Here is a 6,000-nt window from a genome sequence, read left to right as displayed (position 1 = left end):
GCTTTTTTTCTGGACAAAAATAAAATCAGAAGTTCTGACATATTGTGACACTGGCAGTTTGAATACGTTGAAGTTTAAATGAGACACAATTAAAAAAAATGTGTAAATTCTTCCTTTAATGCTCAAAAAAATGTTAACCATCACTGTCACTGGATTGAGATTTATTAGTGTACTCTTTGCTCAGTGGTTGGGGAACTATGGTTTGTGGGCTGGGTCTTTGACTAAAAATATCATGTGGTCTCTCACTATTTAACGAGAAAAGATCCATTATTTAAAAAATACATTTTACTAGAGTTTTAGTGGGTGGGACGGTTTGAAATTATTAATAAAGAAGCATGGATGATTGAGAAAATAAAGAGCGGAATGTGTTTGATTTTAAAAAGCAAGCTGTGAAAGAGAACAGAATCCACTGGTGAAAGGCTGTTTCTGTGCGAACACTCCAAGCAGAACATGCACAACCATTTATAGCCTAAGCGGTCAAATCACACAGCCGCAGTGACATCACACGTTCTAAAGATTTGTGCCTTAACTGGATTCTTTCTCGTGCTCAGTGTGTCTGTAACTACAGGACGAATAGGTAAGTTCAATAACAAAAGTGGTGTGAAGTTTCATAATGAAGCATCATTTAGTTTTCTTAGTGGGCCAAAATTTGTATAATCTTAGAACAATTTAGATCTGTTCTCCCACACAGAAACCATTTGCATAAATCCTACACACTGATGACATCAGCTTATTGCTAAAAATGATGTAACTGAGGTGCATAGACTAGAAGATAGACTTCTTAAACATATACTTCATTTGTTGAACTTTTTTAATTAATCATTAATACTGTATGTTCATGACAAGCTGTCTTGAGTTGTTCATCTGACACTGTCTACACTTATTTACACTTCGTTTTTATTTACAGTTTGAAGAACTAGGAACTACTACTCAACCTGACAATAACAGTCCAACATATCTATCAATAAATCCAACAGCCACCCAAAACATTTCATGAAGTATTGAGTAATATCCAACATCCAGCTTGAAGCATTTCTTTTTCTGTGTCTCTTCAGTGCAGAAATCCATCATTGGAGAGGAAATGCAGGGTAAGTATGCAGAAGCCTGTGGCCAGGAGCCTTTATGAAAAAAAAAAGTCTAGCTTTTCTCAGCACAAAATGAATGTTTTATCTCCCTGAGGTGACAGAATTGTAAGGTGTCAGATTTGTGAGTTTTGCATCTTCTAAACATCAAGTTGTTCATATCATATTCCTACATCAAACAGCTTCATCATCTGTCTGTTACTTCATACTTCTTCATATGTCTCCTCCATCTTTAGCTGTGCGGTGTGCTTTTATTCAGAAGGACATTACTGTTATAGAGGTGTTCAAGTTGTGAGTGAGTGAGTAGCAAATTGACAGCATCTTGTTTGAGCTACTGACTGCTAGCAGCCTTTTACATTGTCAGTGTTTAGCTTGTTAGCTTCAGCCGTTAGCTCCTGCTGTTAGATGCCATAATTACAGAATTATGCTGGCTAAAAACATGTTTATGTTCTTCATTAAGCTTCATTAGCAGAACTGAGCACAAGTAAGTTCCTCACTAGCTGTAAGCAACTACAATTGAGATTTGTAATTTCATTTATTTATTAAGAATTTAATACTTTGGTTATGCAAGGATGCATTAAATTGGTAATTTATAATTCAGCAGATATTATATATAGATATATAGATCAGATATACATATACTATATATATTATATGAATAGTAAATAGTAAAATAATATTTAAATATTAAAATTTCATTATAATTTAAAATAACTAGTTTCAATTGTAATATATATGTTAACAGATTTTCATTTAATGTATTTTAACATGTTCATGGTTATCAATGTAATCAATGTCTACATGCCAGATACATTTTACTGTTGAAAAATGAGTGTTGCAGTATTCTTAATTTCAGTTGCAATCATTAGTAACCATTTGCAGGATAGATTTAACATTCGTTTTTCTAACACTTCTGGAAAGTTTAATGCCGCGTTCCAGGCAACCCGTAACCTGTGTTTTCCCAAACTTCTACACTCTGCTAGATTGTTTCAACCTAACTTTGGGTCAAATATGGACTAACCCAACTTTTGGGTTAAAAATTTAATTACAAAATTTAACCCAGCAACTGGGTTAGTCCATATTTGACCCAAAGTTGGGTTGAAACAACCCAGCATTTTTTTAGATTGTACCTTCCAACCTTCTGGAGCGCTATAAAGTCGTGAGTCGTGGTGTGAAGTCGTGACTTACGGGCTTTTCCCTTTCAACCATGTAGGAACGTTTTGTTTTGTGTGTTTAACTCCTCTAGTTGTGTTTTTATGTTGTGCTTTAATGTGTTTTAATGTACTCTTTTTCACTTACAGTGAATTTCAAGTAACAAGCAGTTCTTTGTTTTGGGTGCCAGGCGCCCGCTCATGCATCACAATAGACTGAGAGACACTCATCTTCCCTCTGTTTCTCATTCACCTTTTCTTTCCCTCTCTATCATTCTATCTCCTTTACTGTCAAACATACATATATATGTATATATGTATATATATATATATATATATATATATATATAATGTACACATAGCTGAGTATGTGTATGTGTGTGTGTGTGTGTGTGTGTGTGTGTGTGTGTGTATATATATATATATATATATATATATATATATATATATATATATATATATATATATATATATATATATATATAATGTACACATAGCTGAGTAGAAGCAGAAAGTATGTTTGATAAGGGAGATAGAATGATAGAGAGGGAAAGAAAAGGTGAATGAGATAATAAATTGTCATTTGTAATAAATTGCAAAGCCTTTAAAATAACAAATGTGTACTTTACATTGAAAATATATATAAAACTATTCACATGGACTGCTTTTAATAAAAAGTGAGACATAATACTATGAAAGCACAAAGTATCTTGTAATCAATAAGTGATTCCGGACCCACTTTATATTAGTTGGCCTTAACTACTATGTAGTTACAAAAAAATAAAAAAATAATAATAAGTACAATGTACTTATTGTGTTCATATTGTATTGTAAAACACTTTTGCTGCTATTGAGGTGGGATAGGGTAAGGTCAGGGAGAAGGTTGGAGGTATGGGTAAGTTTAAGGGTGGGTTAAGGTGTAAAGTATGGGTCAACAGTGTAATTATAAATGTAATTACAGAAATTAAATACAGATGTAATTACATGTAGTTTTTTTATATATAAGTACAATGTAAAACATTTATGTAAAGAATAAGTACATTGTACTAAATTATTAATTAAAATGTAAGTACATAGTAGTTAAGGCCACGTAATATAAAGTGGGTCCGTGATTCCTACAACACAGATAATTTTTTATAAAGCTTGACAGCTTGTGGTTGCAATAATGCATACGTATAAGTGAATATTCTTGAATCTTAAGATTTCTTTCATGGGAAAAAAAAATAAAAGCAAAGGGGTTTTGAAAGATGTGTGAGTGAGTAAATCAGACAGAATTCTCAGTTTTTGGGGAGCTAATCCTTTAATGTGAAAAATGTGGACCGTCTGTTACATTCAGTGTTTGAGATACTTTCACATCTGTTGCATCTTTCAGAGCTGAAGACAGAGCTAGCATCAAAAGGCTTTGATTGAAGATGTTCAGCATCAAGACAAGATTGAATGGCACAGTCTGAGAGACAGACAGACAGTGGAGACAGGTGCACTGATAGAGAGATACGCTTGCAGTTTAGATGTGGGCAGAGGAAAGGAGAGAGAAGGGCTGGTGTGACAATGGGACTGACGTGAAGATTAAGTATCTCCCGTTGACACAGATATAGACTGACAGAGACAAATACGCAAAGACAGACAGAAACTTAGGAAGTATGATAACTGGGGTATGGCAGTAAAGTTAGTGCTTTGGGAAACCCTACCAATGTTGAAAGAGATAAATATGGGACGAGATTTTTGCTTATGCCTTGTTTTTGAGCAGAAGATCCCTTTTCATGAATTTTACATGCTAAGATTTCAAAGTCTGTAATAAAAAGTCTGAGATTTCCATATAAACTCAACCATTACTCATCAGATTGTTCCAAGACCATGTAGCTCTATAACTGTCAACAGCAGCCTTAAATATTTTTTGTGAACATCTGAAGTTTATACTGCACTTATATTCTGTCATCAGTTAAATCTAAATTAAAGGTAACATCTAAAAAAAAAAAAAAATAATAATAATAATAATAATTATATATATATATATATATATATATATATATATATATATATATATATATATATATATATATATATATATATATATATATATATATATTCTTTTTATTAAAAAGCATAAATATACAGTAAAATGTACAGGTATCCTGCAATAATAATATTTGTTTACAGTATTTTTTATTTATTGGCATTGCAGCTAGCTGCCAGTTATCCACAGTAAATTTAACAGGATTTTTTACAGCGAACCTATGTGCAATAAAATTCAGCACTGACATTTTATATCCAACATTATAGCCATCAAACATATTTATGCCTTTGATGCAAAATCAATAGCAGCTCCACTATGTGCACATAGAAGCATCTAATCTAAAGATGTGTTTTGTCAAAACTGCTGTCTAATATACCATGTTGATTTGAAGTCTCATTCTGTTTGCTGTCATGGCTCAGGTCACATCCCCAATAATAGTTTTCTCATTGTCTGACCGGTCTAGAAACTTCATTACAAACAGGCATCAGTAAAGTGATGTCATACTAGGAAAGAAGAAATGCCTTGTCCAACTAACAGAACCGTCACAGTGGCCATTGTACCACAGTACAGGTACAGATGGTGTTATCTGAAGCCTTGTCTATAGTGTGACATGTTTGTGTTTGATTACAATAGGATCCATTATATGAAAGAGTACTTGAGCTGTTTAAAAAGGTGTGTGTGTGTGTGGTCTATATCTGGACTTCTCTGGACATTTGAAATGGGGAGAGGATGAACACCAGCTGGACGCAGATCAAGAGAAAACATAGTGGGTCTTGGATATGTGCCCAATAAGAGAAATACCTTTAATGGTTTTGTATCAGATCAAAGGGATTGAAAGGTGAGAATTACAATGTATTTGTCTAAGGTGGCATCTGTGTCCTTCTGACATAAATAGATAAAACACCAAACAGAGGCTTGAGTGAAATAACCATTTGTTATCACAGGCTTACACACAAAATCCGCAGCTCTTCCTTTTGTGTGTGACTGATATTTCTCAGGTGTTTAAAATATGTTGGTGTCAGAAAAGCATGGCATAACTATATACACCAAAGCTCTTGCATAATAGGTTCTAAGACCCCATGTTAAGCGTTTAGATATACAGAGCAACGACTTTAAAATGCAATAGCATTTAGACATTAGCTGACAATTCTCATCTTGCATAATATAATGTTATAGGACATGTCAAGACTACACAGCAACCCCTCTTTTGCTCCACAGTAGAGCTCAACACCAGGATTGTATTATCTTTTAGCCACTTAAGGTTTCCTGGGTGCTGTTCTTGGTTTCAACATTTTCATGGTTTCCTCATAACAGTGGAAAACATGCCAGGAAGGACAAAGCAAATGATAGTGAAAATGATATTTGATTGATCTGATGCTCTGCATCATACACTTAAAAAGGGCTTTGATAGTGAACAAGTAGCATAGTCGCCATTCACAAGGGAAAATGGGAGTTGGCATAAGAAAAATATGTTTCAGTAACTAGGCTCATTTCATTTGAAGCATATTATTAATATTAATGGAGATGTGCTTAGTTATGACGGATATGTCAGAAAGTTAAAGATTATATTGAGTATGTGAATATTGCTGGTGAAAAGTATCAGCTCTGAACTAAATAACTAGACATTACCACACTAGTATTTTGTATAACTTACTATAAAAAATACTTATATTTGATCTAAAATGTATAAGTTATACACACAAACACACATTCATGTATATTTATTCAAAAAAGACCAAAGTTTCAATTTATT

Source organism: Carassius auratus, chromosome 9 (genome assembly GCF_003368295.1).
Source record: "Carassius auratus strain Wakin chromosome 9, ASM336829v1, whole genome shotgun sequence".
Classification (NCBI taxonomy): domain Eukaryota; kingdom Metazoa; phylum Chordata; class Actinopteri; order Cypriniformes; family Cyprinidae; genus Carassius; species Carassius auratus.
The sequence above is the reverse complement of the archived record's forward strand: the minus strand, read 5'-3'. Positions refer to the sequence as shown.